At 39.8% G+C, this 25,336-nt stretch overlaps 1 long non-coding RNA gene across 1 annotated transcript; it reads right to left on the reverse strand.

Moving 5' to 3' along the window:
- LOC148224461 (uncharacterized) lies at positions 1–25,336 on the reverse strand. Its single transcript, XR_015802902.1, has 3 exons — positions 25,196–25,336; positions 470–555; positions 1–218 (listed from the first exon to the last, which is right to left on the reverse strand). It is a non-coding gene; the product is annotated as an uncharacterized LOC148224461 (long non-coding RNA).

A 25,336-nucleotide genomic window follows, 5' to 3' on the forward strand; every position in this document is an offset into this window, starting at 1 on the left:
ATTCAGGAAATAATGCTCTGTGAGAGTGCAAATCAAATGAACTCAGCTAGGAAATGCCTGATTTCCAAGGTGGGAAGAGACCTGGGAATGGAGCAGAACAGCACAATTCTGGTGTACAGTGTCCAACAACCTGTGGAGACCTTGACTGAATTATCTAAATCCCAGATGTAGTTCAGGTAGTTGGTCATTCTTCTGTGAACCACAGAAAGAAGGATCTGCTGCAAGAAGATGAGAGAAGAAACCTGGATGAAGATACAACTCAAATTCTCTGGATTTCTGGTCTGCTTTTAATTATTTTATTGAGCCTTCTCTCCTCTTTACATGAAATCTCTTCATAATATTTACGAAATACCCTGTTCCATTAAAATTTGTGTTAATTAGAATTAGTCCAATTTCCAAATATGAGCTGAGTATGTTTAGTCAAAATGATGGAGGGTGTACAAAGAATAGAAAAAAAAAATACTCTTACCATCTGTTAAGACTTTTATTTGGACTTGAGAAGCATTTCAAATCCCTCCTATTGCTTCCTCCACAACAGAGTGTATGTAGGATAATCTAAAGGAAGATAATTTCAGTATCAACAGGTCAGTCTGCTTCCAATTTGTATAAAACATTTACTGCTGACCAGAGCAGGGACTGATGGTTGGGCGTCCCTGGGTCATGACCTGCTGATTAACTCCCTGGGCAGCCAGAGGCACAGGTATTTCCTCTTCCTCTAAAATTGGACCTTTTTGGCAGACAAAAGGCTCCATAGCACAGCAGCTACTGGGATGACAAAGATCCACTTTAGATTTCTGTCTCTAATCAGGAAGAACAAGGGTGAACTTATCTCAAATGTTATCAGCATATCCTGGCCTTATGCGTATCACCCACAACAGCATCTTCAGAAGCTCTTTTAAAACTATTCATTAAATTTCTGTTCTTCCCAAATTGTCAATTGTTTTAGGTTTTGGGGTGGGGTATTTTTGGTTTTTTGTTTGTTGTTTGCTTTTGTTTTGGTTTTTGTGGGGTTTGTTTGTTCTTGCTTTTGTTTTGGTTTGGGTTTTTTTTTCAAAATCTTCTGTCTTAGGAAGCAGCAGCCCCACAAGCTGATTTTGTTCTATGGGGGCTCATATATATTGCTTCTATGATGATCAAAAACCGTCTACTGCAGTACAATGTGAAAGCACAGCTTTCAGGTCATGGGTTAACGTTGAATTCTATTTTCAGTGTTTTTTTCTCCCTCCTTAGAATCTACAGTTTTATCTTCTGACCAGAGCAACCTTGGGGAAAAAACCTCACATTTTTCTGTCTTATCTGCCACTCTACTTCCTATGAAAAAGTTAGAGCAAGCCACTGTCCACCCACATTGTTATATTCTGTATTTTATTTAAGGATATGAGGGCAGCAAAACCCTCAAAGTAACTTTACTGGCAAAATATACATTAATAATAAACTGTAACTTTTTTTTTCACGTTCTGCTTCATTCTCTGTCCTGCTGCACACTATACCTACTCCATCTATGGATCCCTATATTTTATTCTTCCTTTGTCAGTCCTGCTCTCTGGCATCAAGTGCAAAGGTAATGGGGATGCTGTAGACACCCAGCTGTGAAACAGCCTGTTAGACTTACTGATGTGGTAGTGTGGATGCACTGTGACACTGAATGCAGGCATGGAAAAGAGCACAGTCCCCTCTGCATGTTACCAGAGGAGCAAAGCCTCTGTAAGCCACCTGTAAGCCACCACCTACTCTTCCTGGTATGGAGCCATCAGACACTTCCACGTAGCCCCCCAGGGGAGGCTACACTGGGGTGAGCTCTGTCTCAGGAGTGCTCTAAGCAGGCGCAGCTCTTCAGCCACCACCACACAACCTATCAGGCACCAAATGGGATGGTGGTGATCACAGGGACAGAAGGTCCCAGGTTCAACCTTTTACAGTTAAACTGGCCATTGGCTTCTGCCACTCATGCTTCACATTCACTTAACGAAAAATACACAGTGTTAAACGAAACAGAAAATAACGGAGCTATTCCAAATCACATTTCCCTATACAAGTTTGTATTTCAGTGCTACAGAGGGATCTTACTAATGCCAGCATGGCCTAGAGATCCATGCTCAGTTCAATTGCCTTGTACTCATCCTTGACTTTTTGGAAATGCTTTGTACATAACTGCTTTGTACACAATGCACTTTAAAACTTATCTGTGTGCTGTGATAAATATTTCATTTAAGTTTGGCTTGGGTCTCAGTTGTGTGAATTCCTCTGTGCTATGACCAGAAAGCATCTTTTCCTGCTTACCGCCGAGATTTTATCAGCACAGCACTGTCTTTTTCATCATCATCACTCTGTAAATATATTTAGAATTTTATTTCCTTGGTGGCCCATGTTCCCAGCGTGATATACCATCATGGAAAAAGGCAAATGTTCTGACAAAATCTTTATTGTTTATATAACCTGTTTCCTAATCTAGTTCTTTACACCATAGATACTTTCAGATCTATTTCATGATATTTTTTCTGAACCTCACATGCCTGAAAATCAGATTCAGTTTCATTAGTATGATTGCTAACACTGAAATGGGATGTGGCTCATGCGCCTTATATTTTTACAGATTGGAAATTGACATTTCTGTACCCCCAAAGGGGTACAATGCTTGATGCATAAGAGAAATATGACATTTGGTACACTCAGACAATTCCTGCAGACAGCCAGACTGTACTCTGCTTTCAATCACTGCCTACCATTTATCTAAAATTCAGATGCTGTTTCTATTATTTAATATCCATCATAATGACTATTTACACAGATACCTACCTAAAGACACTTTTGGACACTTAATGCAAATTAGCAAGTTTCATCAGTCCAAATCAAGATCTGAAACACATACCCATAAAGGTATGGAGGAATTTACTCAGGGAACCCTTGATCTGACTCCCAGTCACAGCAAAAATTCTCTTTTTAGAGAATAACCCAGTCCTCAAATTCACATCTAAGGTAATTGCCAAAGAGTTCAAACGTGCATGAGGAATAAACCTCTCCTGTGCTAATGGAACTGCAGGAAGATAAGCTGCCTGCATGCTACCTGCATGTTTTTGATAACAGCCTGATGCAAGTTACTATGACTCTGACTGGCATCACATCCTGCTGCTTCTTATGTGTTGGTTTGTTTTCTGTCTGAAAAAGAATCCTACTAAATAAATCTGATTTTTTCCCAAAGCTGAAAATTCAATTATTCAGCAGCATTATCAAGCTGACAACCATCAGAAGTGAAGCACTGAGAATATTTTCTGAATGAGAAACAGAAGTAGATTTACTACCTCTTTATGCTGCAGTATTTTTTCTCAGTTGTTTGACACAACATGAGAGAGATTTAGCTGACCATTGCACAGCCTTGGCCCTCCTACCTTCATGTTGTTTATTTATCATCAAATGTTGCTCATTTGTCATTTAACAACCTGCTTAGTGGAAATGAAATGTGGCATTTTTTAAGACAATGATTTATTTTAAACTTAACTTTCGAGCTCCCACCTTTTGATCACTTTTGGGTAGAAATGAGATAAATATACCTCCAAAATTTGCACCATATCTGCTTGTGTCCAGATCTTTTGCAATGGCAAACTGAAGAGCAGCACAGTCCCACCTCCTTCCCTTTGGAGAACTGAAACAGGCCTGAGCTGAGAGTCTTGCTCTCCATTTTCATATCATGTAAAACAGTTTAGCCTGGGGCTTCTATTTTTATGTTCCTTTTTTTTTTTAACCACAAAAAGTCAGATTAAAGAAAAAAAAACTAGCTTCTTTTTGAAAAGGGATAGTTGGAAAATGTAGGCAAAACACATTTTCCTGTAATATTCTTTCTATAGAGATCTTTGGCTAGGATATAAAGGAAAAATTTTCGTAACTTATATTCTGAAGAAAAAGCCCCAACCAAAGAACAAATCTCAACTCACCTGCTTTTGTATCTTGTGCAGAGACAGGATTTAGCATTTAGACTTTCTCAGAAATCTTTGCAGCATTTTTCTCTATTCCAAGCTAGTTCCTGCTTAATTTAGTTTTGTTTTTTTTTTTCTTACATCAATCCAAAATTGAAAAAACATCCATTCACACTTGTAGGCAAGCCAATATCCTGAATAATTCTTTTTCCTTTCAAGGTAAACAAGCCTAGCAACTTGCAGCCTTAACATGGTGGCTACCAAACAGTGACACTGATTGGTGAGGTGATGGGAACTGCCATAAAGACAGCCTGATTAGAAGGGGAAAATTACTTAACAGAAGAAAATATCTACTGGAAAAATACTCTCAGAGGAAATGCCTGCCAGTGTGGGGACTTTGAACCTGTGGACCAGAAGCATTCTCGAGAAGTGTTCATCTGGCATCTTTGAAGTACACCTGAGTACCCAGAAATTGGAAACCTCCAGAGATATCATCAATAACTGCAAAAAGCAAGGAATTGTAACAGCAATTTTTTTATCTAAAAAGGTGACAAATAATCTGGAAAAATGGGGAAACATCCTGAGAAAGTATGAATTAGTAGGTGCCATTGGCTGTTCTATCAGCAAAAAAATGATAACAGTTAAAAAAAATTGGTCAAAAAGAACAGAAAATATTATTATCTATCATCTGCTCCAGATGAAAACCACTAACTAACATCTATTGGCTGCTCAGAGTAGTGGTGCCCTAAGTACTCTTATGTCTCTGTGATACAAACATTATTTCTATTTTTTATCCAAAATTGAGCTGTTTTCTCTCTGACAACTTCCTGTGCTGCACATACTTTTCATTCCCCAAACAGGTTGAATTATCCACAAGAACTTTGTATGAAATCTTGGACTGTCACTGGGGTGCCTCACTGACCTCAGTTTCCATCTCTAAAGTAAGACTGTTACATTGTTGGTTCCCTTTGGACCCCCTTCTGGAGTTCATATGATTTGTTCTCCCACTTTTGGACAGTTTGTTTCCTTCTAATTTGTTTAATACTGACATTATACGTTCATATAAGTAATCTACAATAAGTATATCTGCTGTTATATTGATAAGTTGCTTTACTAATTAAGACTTTTTAGTAACCTGTAACAGTACATAGCTACTTGGCTATTACTAACATAATGATGGTCACTCTAGTAGATTGTTGCTATACCATTGATAGATGCTATACTATTGATTGCTAGTCTTATTGATTGCTGACATACTAGTAATTGCTGAGAGAAATTTTTAAAACTTGGGAGATACATATTCCCTTTATTAAGCATAGGCCTATTTGCTAATGCTGATTTTTGTGGTAATAGGTGGTAAATTTGAACAGGCTGCCCAGGGAAATGGTGGTCACTATCCCTGGAAGTGTTAAAAAAAACCAAGTAGACATGGCACTTTGAGATATGGTTTAGTTGACACGGTGGTATTCAGTTAAAGTTTAGGCTTGATGATCTTGGATGTTTTTTCCAGCCTTAATGATTCTTTGATTTTATGATATGTAATAATGTAGGGAAATTTAGAGGATAAAGTCTCCATGTCCTTATGTATTACAGAATCTTTAAAACCTATGGTTGTGATCTCCACACATCCACAGGCTGGGAAGCCCTTCAGGCATGACATGAGGAGGAGAAAAGTAAATTTCCTCAAAGAGCTCTGAGCCAGATGTATGGATGTGCTTGCAAGGTTGGCATTGGTGATGCAGCAGCCCCACGGCCAAGATGGGTGAACTGAAAAGTGAATGTGGAAACTGGGAGCACAAACACATATGGAAAAACTATAAGCAAAATGACACGAGTCAAAATATGCAGTACTTCTGCATTTGTGAAATAACTAAACTTGATTAATTTTGCAGATAAAATTGAGAAAATGGCTGGACTTAGTGCTTTCCTCCACTACATATGTGCATTTCATGAAAGGGAAAAACAATTATTTCCATTTGGATTTAACTCTTCATCTGCTTCTCTTGAAGCACTTCAGGTCCAAAATCTATTTATTTACAATGTTAATTTGCTTTTAGTTCTCAAGCCCACTTTTATTGCTCACCTGGTAGTTGTTTATATAGGCAGTTGCTAGGGAATAGGAAATGAATAGTCTTCATCTCAGCATGTGAAAAATCAAATCTGCTACCTTGCTGCTGCATTTAGAAGTCTATAGCAAAGACAAACAGAGGAGATAGGAGAGAATGAACTTTAGGGCATCTGAGCAAGAGCATTGCTATGAGCTGATGATTCTTTCACTGTCCTCCTCCCAAAAAACGAAAAAAACAGTTTTCACCAGAGCTGCTTGGAAAGGTGTTTTTTTATCTCCTAAGTCCTCTTTTTATCTGTTTAAACAAAAATCTGGAGACCTGAGACATTTGATCATATGGCCCAAATGTGTTGCTGCAGAGGAGCTCTCCACTGTTTGCTCCTGGAGCCAGGCTCTTCCCTCATGCACTCTCTCTTCTTTGCAGAGATGCCAGAGCAGAACCGCTGCCACAGTGCATTTCAGGAGACACCGTCATCCAGCAGCTTGGTGAGGACAGCAGAGGTATGAGACAGCCAAGGAGTGACTCCCACAAACCATTGGCAACAGGGCCAAATGAATTTTTTCCACACATCTGGCCAAAACGTTTCGGCTTTTGCCATTTAGTCTTTAGAGGGAAGAGAAAAAAATATAAATTTTCCATTCAAAGCAAGTTCTGTCTTGTGAACAGAAAACTCTAAATAGAACTTCAAGAGAGTTTTGACAGAGATTTTCCAACCAGTGGCCTGGTAGAATGGAGGGTGCAGAGACGATGGTTCCACAGGCAGTGTCCCCTCTTGCCCTGGCAGCTAAATGGAGATTGCTGGAAATCTCCAGAGCTCCACGGAGTTACCCAGGAGGGCCTGACCCCCTTTGCTTGGAGGCCATGCAGCACTATCAGTGAGTGCCCCGCTCACCAAAGGACCTCAGCAAAGAAACAAAAGGATCCCTCTTGGTGCCTGAAATCTGGAGAACTGAGGGGGGCCCTGCAGATCAGGAGTTTCTTCCTGAAAAATCAAATTTTGATATTCCAACCACTTATTATCTTCTTTCATGTGTGTTTTCTTTCTTTTTGTGGTTTTGATTCAGCAGCAATATTCTTCTCACTGCAATTCATGGATAAATTTGCCCTTGCTAAGGAGGAAACCTCTACAACATATGCCCATGTTGGTAGTTTATTGCTTTTCCAAAGTGCACTGTTTGCTAAAAAGGTGGTTGCTCAGCATTTTTTTCCCCACTTTAATATCTGCAAGATTTTGGTCTTGTCTTCTCTCTTTCATGTGCATTAACTTGAGAAATAAGCAAGAACTGTTTATCAAATCCAGATAAAAAAGCATACATAATAATTACCATCTGTGCAAATTCCTAGGGTGATGTCCCCACCATGCCCCCCTAATCTAATAAAACTAAATGTGAGCAAGATATTATTATTACTATTCACTGGTCACCATATTTGCTCATAATAGCCACTTTTTCCTTTTAAAAGTATTTAAAGGTAACTCATAAGGAATCCCAATATCTGTATCTTTTCCCATTTAATCATTCCAGTTCTTCTTGTGCACCCACACTTCAAAGTCTTGGCTCTGATTCTCTTCTAGAGACAATTTTTATCATGCAAACAGCCTCTCTTCATGGTCCTTTCCCAGGCACATTAAGAACATCTTTCCTCAAGGCTTTAATTCAGCTCTCTTTCTTAAACTTTTTTTAAAAGAGTTCCTTTCGTAAATCTCCTAGGTATCATGTACTATATAATTTCCTTGACTTTTTTTCCTCTGAATTCTGAAACTTGCTAAATAACAATATTTCAAAAAAGAAAACAATATCTAATATGGTACTGCATAGTGTGCATTCAGGCTGAAAGGGAAATAATTTATTACAAAGGAATTCTGCAAAGGAAAGTACTCCTGAGAGGAACATAAAACAACTCTAAAAAGATTAAAAACAACATATGGTATTTTTCCCTTTCTTCCCCCAATACTAGATCGACCAAACACGTAATTTAGCTTTTTATTATTTGGCATCAGCAAGTGCCAGTTATCATTGTTCAGTTGCCATCACACAGCTCCTTAACAGATTGCAGTATAGTTACAATTAATTAGGAGAGCTTACTGCTGGCACTGCCGCTCCAGGTCTCCAGCTCTCCTGGGGAGTATGTGGTCACTCCCCAATGGAGAGCTCTCAGCTGGCAAAAGCCAGCAGGCTCTGCAGGACCCTTAACACAGATTTTTCCAGAGATTCATTGTATTTAGCACTATGTAATGACAAAACCTCAGCACTAAGGGAGGTGTGGAACAAGCTTTTGAGTACAGGAGACAGCTACAAGTGGTGAACTTAACAAAATACAGGAGCTCACTAAGTCTTTTAGCTGTCACCTAAATGCATGGCTGTCATAGAAATGTTCAAGTATCTCAGTGAAGCTACCACTCTGATACCATCCAGCTCCTCCCTGGGGCAATTCAGCAGCTTTCAATGTGACATCTATAGGCCTTGAGGGGGCCCAGCACAGCACCAGAAGAGCTGCAGTTTCAATGCTGTGGGATTTTGAACTCCTGTCTATCCAATAAATCTCATTAAAGGAAGCTAAAAATAGAATAACATTATTTCTCCATTTGCTTGACCAGCGAGGGGGAGGCCTGTGCTGGGGACTGGGAGAAGCAGTCTGCGTACGTGTCTGCAAAGCCAAGGAGGTATGTCCTCCAAGACTGATTTTTATTAAGCTGTGTCTCAGTAAGAAAGTTGGTGAACTCTACTTTAAACCCAATAAAGACTTTTAGCTGACCTATCAGAGAAAGTACATCTTTTTCAGACTACCAGCGATTTAAATATTTGTGTTTGGCAAAGATAGAGAATTAAAGTTAATTGTCAGAGTAAGCAGATTGTATCCTCCCTTACAGGACTGGTCTTAAAGCAGAGAAGGCTTATGCAGTTGCAATGAGTTTTTCCTTAATAAATCTCTGTCTTTATGTATTTACAACAAGAAATGCTGAATACAAGATATATTTTAATTAGAAAATTTACCTTCACTTTTATTTCTTCTATTATATCTTTCTTCATAATGAATGAAGAGGAAAGATCTCCATCATATTTTTAATACTATGTTGATATGCTGTCTTCTGCAGTTTTCAGCGACAGATGTAAAAGTGAAAATGCCTACAATGCAGTCCCAGTGCAAACTATATGCCACAGTTGTTTTCCCTAAGAGTAAAACACTCACTGCCTCCTAATAGACTTTTACTAATTTGGCCTTGTACTTCTGTGATAATCCATTCATGTGTCTCTTTCAAAAGCTCTGCAAAGCAGGAAAAGACTAGTGCCTTCACAGACCCTGAATCAGGGAATAAAAGAGGATTCTTTAACTTGATTAAAAGTATTCAGTGAGTCAAACTAGAATTAGAAAGAAGATCACAGAACAGACACCCATTATCCACTGTTCGTACAGTCTTTTTTCCCCTCTCAGTTCAGGGGATCTTTTAATTCTTGTAATTTCTGTTCAGAACACTATTTTCTTTTTCAGTGCGACTTTCAAGCTCTTCAAGGAATTTGAGACAAATAGAAAACAATTTCAGGAAAAAAAATACATAAAGAAGTCAAAACAGAAAATATGAAAGGGGTCTTCTTTATCCTGGTGCATAAATTGTATGGAGCTTCTTATTTCATCTTCCATCTTTTACTGGAAAATGTTTAAAGACAAGGGGGAAAAAAGCACTAAAAATCATAGAAGGAAGTAACAGTATTATTTTCTGTAATATTGGAGATGTTTCTGGCAGAACACACTATAATGTGCTTTCTAATGGATGTTGTATTCTTAAAATTAAATAAAATCGCGTAAGTTAAAATTACATTCATTTTGCTATGAGGAAAATTATATCTGAATTTAAAAAGGGAAATACCATCTGTGTTCCAAGGTGATTACTTACAAGTGTTTTAATACTCAGGATTTTGAAAATGCTTATGATTTTCAGATCTGATAACAGAGGGAGTTTTTCCTCACAAGAGAATTTGAGGCCTCTGTTATTGTTTTTCTGGGTGCTACAGTCCAAAGCCATGGGGCAGATTCACATCAGAGAATGTGGACAAGTGCAGCCCAAGCATACAGAAAAGGGAAATAAAGGGTCTTTGATAAGCAGTAGAGAGTTTCAAAAGTCTTACAGACTATTAAATATTTCCCCTAAAATTAATTTAAATAACTTGTTTTAATGACATAGCTTGACAATAAGCTGCAACTGATCCTCAATGAAGCACAAATAGTCCAGGAGCTTTCTGGAAAGCATTGGTGACAATGTCCTGCATAGATAGTGGAGGATCCTACAAGGAATTGTGTGCTGTTACTGCACTAACAGGGAAGGCCACTTTGGAGATGTGAATGTTGGGCACAGCCTTGGCTGCAGTGACAGTGAGACTGTGGAGTTCAGTATCAGGCGAGGAGGGAGCAGGACAACGAGTAAGATGACAACCATGGACTTCAGAGAGATCACTTCCACCTCTTCAGGGGTCTCCTTGGAAGTGTCCCATGGGGATGGGGCCTGCAGAGAAGAAGGGTCCCAGAGAGCTGGTTGATAGTCACAGATCCCTTCCTCCAGGCTCAAGAAAAATGCATCCAGATGAGCAAGTAATTGAGCAAAGGGAAGAAGAGACCTGCAAGGATGAATAAAGAACTCCTGTCATTACTGAAGTGTAAGTAGGAAACACACAGGAGATGGAAGCAGGGTCAGGCCACTGGGAATAAATATAGAGAGGTTGTCAGAGTAAGGAGAAATGAGACAAGGAAGGTCAAGGCCCATCTGGAATTAAAATTGGTCGAAGATGTCAAGGACAACAAGAAAGGCTTTTTCAAATACATCAAAAACAAAAGGAAAACTAAGGATAATGTGGGCCTGTTACTTTGTGGAGGGGGGACCCTGGCAACAGAGGATGCAGAGAAGTCAGAGTTATTGAATGCCCTCTCTGCACTGGTCTTCACTGACAAGACCAGTCCTTGGGAATATCTGACACAGGAAACCAGGGTAAAGGAATTTTGGACGGAAGACTCCCCTTCATCAAGAAGGAGTGTGTTAGAGAATACTTGACATCCCTAAGTCCACGAGCCCTGATGAGCTTTCTTGTTATGCAAAGTTCCTTTTATTTTTTTTTTTTACCTTCTGTTTATCTTTTGAACTGTGAACAAGCACTGTGTCCTTTCAGAGAACTAATAAGCTCCTTCAAGTGGCTGGCTAGTTTGCAAAACTACTGCACCCACCTTCCTTTCCGACCTCTCACCTCAAGTTTGCTCCTGGTTCTTTGGGAAAGGACAGCCTGTACATTGAAGCAGAAGCCAAACAGAGAGAGAGCTCAAGTACTATATAGCATTTTAATACAACTATCAGAATAGCACGTTTTAATGTTAATGTATTTTAACAAAATTCTATGATTCAGAAGTGAAATTTCTTGTCCTTCTCTCTCAGAGAGCCTGAGTATTCAGGATGGGGTGGTCATCAATGTGGAAAATGAGAGAATTTAGGATTGTACAAACTGGATTTTTGAGAAAAAGACAACTATACAACCTTTATTCATGGGGCTGGAAAACCCATTTCATCCCTATGCAGATATTGGCTGGAGAGAGGTGAGGGTGACAGCATCCGGAGAAAGGCAAGGTACCACAGATTTGTCAGATATATCAGCCACTGTCAGAGGAAATTGCCATGTTAGATGGCCTGGAGGCAGTGCAGACAGTGGTGGCTATAGCCTGAGATCTACAATATTATCTAATTATCTTTTCACAGAATCTGAAGAAAGGACATTCAGTCTTTTGCTGGGACTTTATAAACATCACTTTTTTAAGTACCGTATGAAAGCACTCAGAAGAATGTACCTCTAAGTAACACCTGGAGTTTCCTCCTCACAGCCCTCTGTGGTACAGGATAAAATCATGGATGGCTCTAACTGCATTTTTAAAAATGTATCACGAAAATTAATTGTGCAAATTCTTCACCTCATGATTAATATTAAGGAGGAGAAATCTCAAATACTAGTCAAAGCATGTTCTTAATAAGAGAACATTTGTACTAAAACAAAATGTCAAACATTTTCTGGCCAGCTGTATTCTCAGCTTGATGTGCCTCCTACTCTCCCACAAGCTCAGCGTCACCTGCTAAGCTCCAGAGTGAAATCAGGCCTACATCTTGGTGGCTTTTCAAAGGGTCCTGGTGCCACTGGAGAGTTACAGTGCAGTAGTGGGAACAGTCAGCCCCTGTGGAGAGTGTAGGCACAGTAGGGACCAGAAGACCAAGATTTGGAGGGACCTTAGGGGAAATGCACCTTTCAGATCTGCAACTTTGGCAGAAAAATGAAAGGTGGAGAATACAAGTGACATAAATACTCGCATATAATGTACAAAACTATTTTTAAGACGGTTTACTCTCCATGGCCAAAGGTATTCCTCTCCATCCTAGGGAAAGCCATCAAGGGGCACAAACCTACAGGAGATCTGAGCTCCAGCAACCCTTGTGCCTAAGGCAGCTGGCTCCCTTGAAGTGGTACCATAAGACTTTGTGACCAGAAGAAAAGGTTACACTGGAAAAGAAATGTTAAGTCAAACAAGGCATCTGCATTGACCTATATATTTACAAACTACATGTCCAACGTCTGCAACTAACAAAATCAATGACAAAATTTGAAAAACGTTCATTGGAACATGATCAAAGAGGTCTTCTTTAAAATATATTACCCTCACCTGCATAAAGTGTTATTACTGAAGAAGTGGGTAGCCTGAAAAAAAAGACTACTCATAGCTGCAAGCAACAGAAAAGTGAGGCTTATGAAAACAACTGTTTCATAATCAAAATTATAGTAAGTGATAAGGCAGTGTATTCTCTAGTGTGGAAACTAAGAAGCTGTTTTCATATAAAGATATTTGGCTTATTAAGTTAGCTGAGAAGGTCACAGTGAAGTAAAATGATGTTCCCAAGAAACAAAACCCCAACAGTTTTTCTCATTATTATATCTATATTCCATACAGTGAGTAGGCACCTAGATGTTGTTACGACTACATATTAGATTAGTTGCAATGATTTCATTGAAACTCTGTGTTCTGCCTGGTTTTCCTCTCTCATCTTTTCAATTCAGACACTAAGCTGCAAAAGACAGCTGCAGTATTCTGTTTGTTTTACAATCTACTGCAGAGAGATAAAATCACCTAAGCTCTGGTATCCAGGTGACTCTGGGTCATGGCCAAGGTGGAAAGTTATTTCTGCAGGACCGTATCTACCCACACCTTGTGGGGCACCTTTGCTGATTTACAGCAGGCACCTCAGCTGCAACTCACCACCCACAGACAGTTTATAGAGCTACTCAAATGAAGGAAGGGTCTTCCTAAGCCCCTCTTACTTTCATCCCATGGATCTGAGTTGTTCAATGCTTTCTCCTATGTTTTGGAAAAGCCCAAATGATGAATTCAGGATCATTTGGATCTCAAATTTGATTCAGATTTATCCCTTTTACTGACATCTGTTTTAATCTTTAATGAGGCAAACTGTAGTGTGCAATTTGGAAGAGAACCAAGAAAAACAGGGTTTTGATTTTCAGTTCATTTAAACACCAGACGGTCAAGAAACATCATCCCTCCAGTTAATTGAAGTCTGACTGCAGATTGCTGCTAATCTGGCCCTGAGTTATGAGCTGTATTGTGGTCCTGTGTCACCAATCTGCATGCAGCAGCCACGCTGAAATGAAGGGTCACAAGCAAAACAGATCATAGGAATACTTCAGTAAAACAAACAGGAAACGAAAAATCACTGAAGTTGTAGGGCCAGAATACTGCAAATGGAAACTTTCTTAGCCAAAGCTTTAAGCATCTTACAATGCAGTTGTAGAATAAAAATTCCAATATGAAGAGCATGGACTTCTTGGATTCTGTTTGTCTGGAAGGGCACTCTCCATGCTGCTGCAGGTGTGGCTTTGTAGCACATGAGCTACCTTTATATGAGCTGAGATGGAGACCAGCAATAGACCTCCCACAGCAACCAGAAAATTAATGCGACTTTATTTCCCTGTCCAAAACCTGAAGCAACTACTGTGCAACAACACCCCAAGTTCAGAAACTTAGGGTGACATATGCTTCTAAGTATCTTCAATTGTGTTGAATGAATTTAGCTCTCATTTAAAAAAAATCTTGGTTTTATTTCCTGCTCAGATGTTGCCACAGCACTGTGACAATCAAAAGAAATAAGATGTCTCATATGGTAATTAAAGCAATGAGCCTGTTGAATTCATCATGATTGCTGTAAATGTCATTCCTTGGGCCCACAGTTTGTTCTCTCTGTGTTTTTAATTTCTTTTTTGTTTTTTTTTTTTTCAATGCTGATATCTGCACACTTGGTAAGAATAAATAGAAAAGATACCATTGTTTGGAAGCTGTTGTGGAGTTGACAAGTCCCTGGGAAACCTTTAACACTAGAATGGTAATTTTAAATTGGAATCTGAGAAGACTGTGGCCTAACTGAAAGTCAAATAGGGTAGAACCCTACCACATTATTTCTGGAAAAAGAAAATACCTTAATATAACATTCAGAGCTCATTAACATATACGTGGAAGAAATCTAATAAAACATTCAGAACAGAATCTGGATTTGTTCGTCTGGACAGTTGGAGAAATCATCTGGGCATTCATGAAGAAGTAAACTGAGACAGAGATGAAAGATTAATAATGGTTTTTTTCTGGTGAAAGGTAAATATTCTAGAGAAGGACTTGGCAGGGTGCTCTGGGAAGGCTATGCAGGGGCTGGGGTCCTTCTCTACTGTACCACTCTTCTTTAGCTGTGCTGCTTGGAAAGTACTGTTTAGCCTACAGAAAAGTTTATAATGCTGTGACAGGTTCATCTCAGTCTGAATGCACAGAGGACACTGTAACTCCATAAACAGTACTCTTTGCTTCTATTTTTTTTTCTTTCTTTCTTTCTTTCTGGCCACAGTTAACTTCTGTTTCCATTTCCTCTTTGGGTTATTGCTAGAATTAATCTCTCCAGGGAATTCAACTGCAGAGCTCAAACTTACTGACTGCTGCCTCAATGGGAATGTGACAGACATTTGAATAAATATATAGATATGTAGAGGTAAAGGGATAGAATTTTGTAAGTATATTTTAGTCCCTTAAATAATTTTTAGCCCAGCTTGACCTGGTATGCCTGGCCAGTAATACCAGCTTAATAATTTTTTAATTCTCTGGGAAAGAAAGGCCAAGAATTTTTTAGTTTTAATGATGTCTTTAAATACAATATATATTATATTTTACAAGAAACTATCTATGATCTTCCTCAGAAACAAACCCAAACCCATTGCGTTTTATACATTGTATGAGATTATTGCCAGAAAGACTGTAGCTGAAGCTGTTCTGCAGTCCTTTGCCCAGCAAAGAATGGCCACCAGGGAATACGGTGGTACCTCCAGCTCCTGCCTCTGCTGCTTTCCAGCCTCTGGTCTCCCCCAAGGAAGAGAAGCGGGATGGCAGGAAGAATGCTCCTCAGGCCTTGCCTGAGAGCCATGTGGAAAGTTTCTGATGGGAAGCTGGTTGGCAGCATGGAAAGTTTATGGATGGAGTATGTGAGCCAGCAGAGAAGATGCTGGGTAAGTCTAAAAATGTCTGGGCAAAATATGCAAGCCAAAGTACATATACACAGGAGAGAGAATGCAGGGCAGCGGGTGGATAAATAGTAGAAGAATGAAGTAGCTGCATAAACATTACTGGAAAACTTCAGACTGGTACAGAAAGGGCTGTGAGGTCACTTAGATAATTGAAGGCTTCTATAGATGTACTGGGGTCCCAATTCCCACTACTGCCATGAGATCAAGGGAGCAGTTCAACAGGTCACTGATGGGCAGCTGAAATGCTTCCTAATATGAGCTGGCTGTTTCAGCTGCCCTTCCAGAAAGGCAAGGATCATATCTGCCAGCCTCTTACCAATGTCTGGGCAGCCCTAAGGCTCTTCAAATGCTTTGAAATTACAGGTACAGGCAACAGCATAAAGCTCTTAACCAGCAGAGCAGTTGAGCATGTCTTGGTTCATGGTGTACAGCTGGGCTTCAGTTATGTTGTTCTAAGCACAATGGGATATGCCATGTGTCACATCCCACATCAGATCTGCCAGCCTTGTGAAGCTGTTGGGTGTCTGTGGTACCTCTAGTGACTCCAACTTCCTAGGCATCTGAATTTCATTTCCCATGGCTGGTGAGCTTTAGGCTCTACTGGCTCCATTGACCTGCCTTCTCTGTTAAGCTCACAGCTCAAATACCTTAAGATTTAAAGACACTCAAGTTCAGGTTTGCCAGTCTTGATCTGAACAGCATCCCAAATGTTTATCTAACCAGAGGCAAATACTGAAAGACCCCTTAGAGCTATTCATTCACCCAACAGAAAAGAGAGTTTTATCAAATGTTAACAACAATTTGATGAAGATTGTATTGGCTAGATTGGATGGGGTTTTGTCTTGAAATATTTCTTGCCACTGAGCAGCCTGTTTAAAAAAAAAGCAGTAACAATTGAATCTGTAACAGAACTTACAGCTTTCTCTGCCCTGAGACATTGGATGGTTTATTTAAAGAATTTGTCAAAGAAGCCTATCAAAGGAGAATTTACTATTTTTTAAAAAGGTATTTGCTATTGCTTTTATTATTTGAAGAGCTGTCTGGAAAATTTCACAAAATTAAACTGGAAACTAAATAGTACAGCAATTTTCAGTACATTTTCTCAGTTCTTGGAATGGTTATAATTACTCTTTCAGAGACAGCTCCTAGGGACCAAAATCTATTGCCTGTGCACAAAATCAAGCAAACAGTCCCAATCTCTAAAAATTTACAACCTGACAAAAATCCTAATCCAGAAACCTATCTACTCATTCGTTTTACAGTAAGTGTTTAAATAGCTAGGGCCTCTTAAAATCGTACTTCAGCAGATGAGCTGTGTGAATATAAAATATGCTTGTCACTTTTTGAGTTTTGCCAGAATTTCCATAACTTATATAGACACAGAGCTTAGGAAGATGGGAAGTGAAATTCCAAGCAGTATTTTTATACATACACACATACATATTCTGTGTGTGTGTATGTGTGTGTGTGTGTGTGTATAGCATATGTATAGATCTGTATATAAATAAGTATTCATGTACAGATATGCATCCAATCACAAAGCTTGCACTACTGCTGGGAATCTTTGTCACTGTTGTGAAGTGGAAAGGTCACTTGAGCTGTATGAATTCAGAGAACTTGCTCTGGGGGGAGAGTCTGGAAGCATCAGCCCATATAGCTGTCCAAGTATGGGAAAATAATTCTGGAATATTTTTTTTTAATAAGGATGAGCCTGAAGAGCAAAACATAGAGCCAAAGCATCTCAAATGTAGCAGAGTTTGAAAGTGAGTTATAAATTGATTTCTCAATACAGAAACAGCCTTTTGTCATTTGGAAGGACAATCAGGAGGGTCCAATCATAATACTGAGTGTGAGCCATTGCTCAGACTTTCATCCCCAATAAGGTCATTCTTTTTTGGATGACCCTTCATCCTTCTCTCCCACATCAATGTGTACGTGAGTCTTCCTCCATGTTTGATGAACCTTTCAGGTCCTCAGTGAAATTTACACCAGTTACACAGGATTGCACATCAAATCACAGATCTCCACCTTTTGGGTCACATTTGACCCAAGTGATGACATTTTGCAGAATATGTTAGTGAGCCATGATTACAAGAGGGTCCGCTTGCCCATCGCTACCCAATGCCAGCTGTATGGCCCCAGAGGGAAGGAGATCAAAGGGAAATACATCATCACTTTGGGAAGAGTATTGCAGATTGCAGATGTCAGGAAATTCCCTTCACTGATGGAGTATAGGAGAAGGAACAAAGTGGGTAGTGCTCTGTTGACACTGCCTACCCGTAACAGTGTTAGCACAGACTGACGTTGGAGGAGGCACCAAGTGTGTAGTTTAACTTTAGTTAACATTTAATGCTCCAGGGCATTTGCCTGTTGAGGGATAACTAGGGTAGTTGTAATGTGCTTAATTATAAGGCACTGAATACAGTACAGCAATCTCCTTTAAGGAATATTTTTTCTATTTTCTTCTTGTATTTTGTTTCCAATTCCTCAAGATGTAGTGGTTGCTCTTGGCAACGTTCTCCAGATTCTTCCCAAAATTTATGAAGACAAAATGGCACATTTGAGGATAAGCCAGTTTGGAAATTGAACAAAAATCTCCTTCCATTCAGCAGCAACGTCATAGCCATAGGTCTTTTGCCTTGGTAGTTCCCTGAGATTACTGTCATCTGTCACCAAAGCTACTGGGCCTTGCATGAAAAAAAACAGCATACCCCACGCCCAGGACAACCCATCTCTTAGCACATCCTGAGATGTGCATAATCCAGCTACTCAGAAAACAAGAACTACTTCATCAAAATACTTGACAAAATTATCCTCTTTGAAGTTAACCATCTAATGAAAAAAAATCCACAAAAGTATTTTTATTTATTTTGTCTTCATTCCAGACTACTTTGAAATCTGTTACATATATTTAAAAATATATATATTTAAAATTAATATCAGCTCTACAGTGGTGTTCACAGAAAATTTTATCTAACATTCCTGTGTGGATGACCCACAACTGAATAATGTTTCTGTGGCCCCCAGGTAGTTTAATAAAAATAGGGAAGCAAAATAGGCACAAAACTTCACAATGGGAAAAAAAAAGTGAGAAAGATGAAGGAAAAAGTTCAGTTATTCTAAATAAATCCTTAACTCCATCTGCACAGTATTTAATTATAGGAAAGAAAGAAAATCAGCCTCTTTAGACACCAATATTTTCAGGCAATTGACACATCTTGGCACTAACACGATCATATTACAGTGAAATAGAGTCCTTAAGTCTGAAAAACCTTTCTGTGGCTGTAAAACCAGATTTTCCTGAAGACGGATGAATGTAGAAGAAAAGAAATATTATTTGCTTACAGACTGAAGTACCAATTAGGCAAAACTATATGCAAAATAGGCCATAGAGGTTAGAAAGCATGCAATGTAAATATAAGTTGTTGAAAAGAAAAATAATTCCGCCAATTCAAGTTAATAAGGGGTTAACTCCTGGTTTAGTTTTTTTAAAGCAATTTTACAAACAGTGTTGGCTTGAAAAAAGGCACATACTCACAGTGCCAGTTACAGACATTTGTACTTGTCAAGAAGGAAATGGAAACTTTCCTAGTAAAAGATGTACAGCAGTGGGGCTAATGTTCCGATTTTGACCTTGTATGTTAAGATTAAAGCATATTGTTGTGGCATGGCCGTTGTTTAGTCCTTGCTGGCAGTACAGTACAGTACATCTTCACTCTCTTGATTTTGAAGTCTATTATCTTTTTAACCCTTTCATTTTAAGAGGGATCTTTTGTTGTAGAGTGTTTTTGTTGTAGAGCAGGCACAGGTGAATATATCACAGGCCAGCTTGACAGAGGTTTTACCAACCTGCCTGCTCAGAGCTTGACCAACCAGACAGGGATTAAGTAAGAATTAATTCATAAACTATTTTATTCCTAATTTCTTAATAATTCAGACAGAGGTTGATAAATACAATCAGTTGACTAAAAAATAGCTGTTATTTAAGTAAATGGAGTTAAATGAAGACCCTAAATTTACTCCAAAGAAAGATTATTTTCTCAGCTCCATATCTGAACCACTTAAAATTCCATATTTGCAGTTTAAAGCTGACAAATAAGCAAGAGGGGAAATACTGTTCAAATAAAAACTGGACTCCAAGAGAGTTTAGGGTGAAGTTCCCAAAAGCACTTCCCCATTACCTAATGGGGATGTTACCACGTCTCCAGGAAGAGTGACATTGAGCATTTCTGAACCCTCAGAGATGTCCTTCTCACCTCAGGTGGGCTGTATCCTGTGAGGTTTCACAGCAGTACCCAGCACAGGGATGGATATGCCAAAGCTTGTTGCCTTCAGTGTTGTAGTAAAGAGAGTTTATAGTGGTTTAGCCACCTAGCCTAGCAGTGTGTGTAACACATCAGCCCAGCCTGGCTCATGGGCTGCTTTGCTCTTTGCTTGCTGACTTCAAGACGGGAGTGTGGCTTCCCATAGCCAGTCACTCTGCCTGTTACCTGTGCAAGGGGATGTTTGAACTCTGCTCATAGCCTGTCCCAGCAGAGTGGGGCAGCGTGGCCACAGATCCAGCTGGAAGACATTTGCAGTGCTTTGCTTCACTGGGACCCTGGGAACATACTGCAGCCTATCACCACGATTCCCTCCTGCAGAACCTCCCCTGCCTCCTCAGAGCACTAAGCATACTTGCCCAGGGTAAATTATTAGGTTCACAACATTTGAAATTGAGCTGCTGACCCAAGTTAAAACTGAACAGTCTGCTGTTCACTACTCTCTGAAAACAGTTCAGTGAACCTAGATTAAGAAGATACTTTTTTCCTATACTAGTAAAGGCATACTTCCAAAGGTGCTCTCTCAATTTTTTGTTCAGCTTGTTTTGGTGTTGTGGTCTCACCAGGTTTTATGTACTTTACACTAGTCTGCTCCTTTTCCACCCAAAAGCAAACGGGGAAGGCTATTTCTGTGCAAACTGAGTGTACATTTGTGTGAGATGTTTTAGTAACAGCAACCTTGGAAGGTAAGGACAACATGCCCAGCTCTGTTTTCAGAAGAGGCTGAGGATATTACATATATTTATATATCATTATTGTAATAGGGAAGAGTAACTTTTCCATACCTCTGAGCACTTCTCTTGCATGCAAAATCTGAAGAAGAAACAGATCAAATGAGTCTGTCAGAAATAAAAAAGGTCTGATATAAAGGACATATAAACTGAAGGCAAGATTTGACCAAAAGCCCAGGGTGGCAAAAAAAAGCTTATTTAAAATTTCATCTGTAATTGTATCACTTCCCCTTGTTTGTGTATTTGGCTCCTAGAGAAGATATTATTATGAAAGCAAGGTGAACCTATCACGCTGTTCAAAACAATCATCTTTATATTTTTTAATAAAACGTTGAGTAGTTTACTCAAATGTAGGGTAGTTCATTTAAATGCGAACTTCTGAAGTTTCATACCATAAAAGAATCAAATATAAGGACAAAAAGTAAATCAGTCCAGGCTTGGCTGTAAGTACCCCATTCTCCTTCCCCCAATTCAAGGACATGTAAATTAATCACAAAGCAATCTCCTCTGAGGCTGCTCTTGCTGGAGAGGGGGACAGGCAGTAACGAGCTCTGCTTCTCAGCTGGAAGACTTTAGGAAGCAAGGGGAACACAGAACTGGTCTAAGGCAGGAGGGTTGGCTGGGGGAGTAATTACTGGGCACTGCCAGTGCAGTGGGCAGTGACAGCTGCTTTAAAAACATGGAGAAGAATGTCTAGAACATGGATAAGAAACATCAGATTAACTAGAACTGACTTATATTTGTAATTGGTCTTATTTATTCATGCAAACATTGGTCATGTTGCAGGAGGAAATGCTCTAAGGTCTGGCCTCAAGTTCTCGGTGTCAAAGTTAATGGTGTCAAGCTCCAAGAACACTTTAACAGCCAACCTTAATTGCAAATATGTACTTTCGCCAGGTCCCAATAGCAATTAAAGGGAGGGGATTAAATTCAATCTCTCTGAGGGCCCTTTTCCAAGAGTTTTCTGAGCTGAAACCTCCTCAGCTCCACTGGCAGAGGGCTCCTTCTCAACCCCTGGGAACAACTGCAAAAGAAGTAGACTGAAAAGGTTCATGACAGCCCTAACCATATTTATGGGCAATGAAATATGCAAAACCCAGCTGGCATGTCAGGACGGTGATCAGCAGCTCAGTTAAAAGTATTAGTTATTGAGTTTGATGAGGTCCAGGAGACTTAGTCACGCAGCAGCTTAGTCAGCTCTGAGTCTCTTCAGCCTGTCCCAGATCCAGAGGGATCAGGATCATTATGTGGAGAAATTCAGAGCCTGCAGGATGGTGTCCTCTCACTGAAAGTCTCAGTGATATTCACTGTCTCACCTGTAATGCTCCATCCAGCACCTAGATGGTAAGGATCACTCAGGTAAGCGACAGAGATCCAGGCCTATTTTCCCACATAGCCTATGACTATAGACAACCGTAAATGGAAAGTTTTTAATTGAAACAAGAATACACCATGTGCCATGGTGAGCCACACTTACATTAGACTAAGCATTCTTTCCTATGATTGAAGTGTCTCATTATCACATAGATAATGTTGGTTGAGTTTCCAAACAAACAGTCTCTATTCCTTTTGAAAAGGATACTGTAACTTTCCAAATACCACTACAACTACTCTCCCAAAAAGTCAATCCTTCACCACAGGTCTGTTGGCTGTTTCAAAATGGCTGCTGTGGTATGAACTCACATCTTTCCACAGCCATACAAATTACTGAGTAGCTTATTAAGCTTAAAATAGGATCCAGAGTAATTTAGAGAGCATGTGAGCTTGCTTCAATACACAGAATGTAGCTGCACTGTTGACTGATTGACGCTTTTCTACAAGCCTTTGTTTTTCTGAAAGTACAAATGTGTTTCTACAAATGCAGTGGAGGGGGATTAGCTCTCAAATCCACTACTGTGGCCTTTTGTCTTTCAGCCTTTCCACAGAGTAACAAACAGAGCTGTCACTGTTCTGTTAGTTACATTTCTCTCTCTATTCTTACGTATATAAATCCCTAATCTCGTATGTAAAAGCAGTGGTACGCAGTAGGCAAAAATCTTCTTTAGAGACGCCTTATGGAAGGTTTGGATTACAGCCCGGTTAGAACATTTAATAACAGCAGCAGCGTTCCCAAATTCCTTTTTCAGAGTTTGCACAACCAGTAAACGAAGCTTGAAACTCATACTGAAAATTGATACAATTTGTTTGTTGATATAGTTACCGTCATCTGCAGTTGTATAATTTATTATCACCTACCGCTGTTGGGGATAATAAAAGAGTGAGTGGGTTTTGAGATGTGAGTAAAACATGAGCACAAAATCTCCACTGGAAATACTGAGTCACTTAATAAACATGTAGACCACAAATTCATTGTACATTATTCATTACGCAGGTTACAGATGGGCCTGAAATAGAGGAGTCTGCCTAGGTTTGTGTGCACATCTGCTCGAGCAGGGAGGAAGGGAGTCCAGCTCTGGATGTCACTTCAGCCCATCTCCAAACACAGAGGCCAGAGGGAAAGCTTGGATGCAACAGAGTGAACTGGAGCCACCTCCAGGCCCATCAGCATGCAGTTTTATAGGTTTTGGGTAATCTCCAGTATAAATATTGTTGAAGATGTTGTTGAAGAAATAGTGATCAGGGGTTTCTATATTCTTATAAGCAGTAGATAAGACTTTGGAGATACCACAGCTTCTTTTTGGCTCTGGTGTCTATCCCCCCAGTGCAGCAGAAGCAGCAGCATCTGGGCTCGGGCAGCATGGCCTCCTGGTAAACAATGCAGGCAGGGGCAGTATCCAGGTATGTCCACAAGGGTTCTGTCTCGGTCATGTACATTTGCCAGCACAATACAAGCTGACCAAACATCTGGTGGGACCATCATATGACCCTCAGCTCCAAAGGACCGATCCTGTCCTGAAGGTAGAGCCTGGGCAGCACTCACTCAGAGAGTCACACCAGAAGTTAGAAGTGGTAAGGTCAGAATTCATTTTAGACCCCTGAGAGGAGAGAAGCAGAGTGAAATGCAGGGGATGTAAACACACTTGTGGCTGCACAGCTGCAGGGAGCAGGGACAAGCTGGCCTTAGAAAGTGGCTCTGAAGCAGGTTCTGCCTCAGAGCTTTAGCCAGAGGAATAAGGGCAGTGCTTCTTCTTACTTGGTGCACTTGCCTAACCCAAAACAAGCAGCACACTTGTCTTTTCAAGGCTGGAAACTTGCTCACCTGCTTGGGGGCGGAGGAAGAAACCAAACCTTTGAAGATTTCATGTAGCTGTGCCAACTGGTGACATCTGTCATAACATGAATAAACTACTAGGAGTTTGCATTTGCCATTTGAAGTGCACTTTGTAGGAGAAATACAAGGAAATCGGTGTTCAGTGTAAGCCCAAATGTTAATCCTGTGTATGTTTTAGAATGAGGGAGGGAAGAGGAGAAATTGTGGGAGTTCTAAGTAGCCCCCACTGTTCTGCTTATTTCTTTTCAACTAAGGACCATTCTAAGTTGAGGCTCTTGTGAGATAAGTAACCACTTGCAGATTTATCCATCACGGAAGAACTGACAGACATCAGTAGAATTTCCCCAGAATGAAGCACTTTTTTGCTTTTTCATAGTTTTGCTGCTGTGTTAAAAAAAGGTTTATTATTGATGATTTCCAGGAAAAGTTCTGCAGTCACATTTTTGTTCATTGCATAAGCCTTTAGATGCATCTCAAGCATCAAATGTCTTTTATTGTTCTTTTTATATCTATTTTTTTTTCAAATGGTTGTGCATTGCTGCAGTCCAAATGTCTAGAAAGGCTATAATTTCCTTGTATCGTCATAACGCTGTTGTAATAAAATGGGCAAAATGCTTAATAGCAACCTTAGTACTATTTTTTGCAGTCATGGTTTGACATTTAGATGAATGCTAACCCAGCATACAAACATGAGGGCATTCAAGCCCAGGTGCCAAGGCATGGTCATACAGTCCATCTGCAATCCCTTTGTGCAGCTGTCAGGGTGCCTACAAAATGCCAATCAAAAAGATAGGACCACCGTCTTACCCAGAAATCACATTACAGGCATTTATATTTTCTCTGCATTTTACACTCTTCCCCATCTCTTGAAAAGCCACTGTACTCACTTGCAGTTGACAACACATCCATCCAAATTCAATTCTACAGCAGTTTCCTAGGTAACTGGCACAGAAACCCTCTACACAGCACAACAAGCCAAAATACCCGTTAGCGTTTCCACTTCTTTTCAATCCTTTTGAAACACGAAAAGATACAAAAAACCCACCACAAAAGCATTTAAAAAGCCCAAACCCAAAACTAAATCAAACCAACCAACAAGAAAGCCAATGGCAAGGTAAGTTCAGCCACTCTGTTTAACCTTCATCCAGGGAATTCTGCATCCGCCAAAAATTAGCACAGATCAGGAGACAAGACCAATTTAATGTCTGAAACGATTTCTCAAGGGTTGGAATTCTTTGGGTTATCTTCACAGATCGCAAAGATCTTTCTAGGCTCTGACTCACACCAGTAATGTGGACAGATACTTCTGAATCATGCTAGGAGCTAACAATTTGTGTCTCTGCTCTCCTAGCCCCTCTTACCAGCCAGTTTCCAGTGGGACTTTACAAGGACTTCAAGGCAAGGACCATTAACTCCAGCGTATTAGTGTACTTGCAAGGAGGTGCTTCCTCAGATTGCCTTGTAACATCATTCGGTTCAATACGCCCCAGGGATCATGCCAG

Source organism: Sturnus vulgaris, chromosome 3, assembly GCF_052056855.1.
Source record: "Sturnus vulgaris isolate bStuVul1 chromosome 3, bStuVul1.hap1, whole genome shotgun sequence".
Taxonomy (NCBI): Eukaryota; Metazoa; Chordata; class Aves; order Passeriformes; family Sturnidae; genus Sturnus; species Sturnus vulgaris.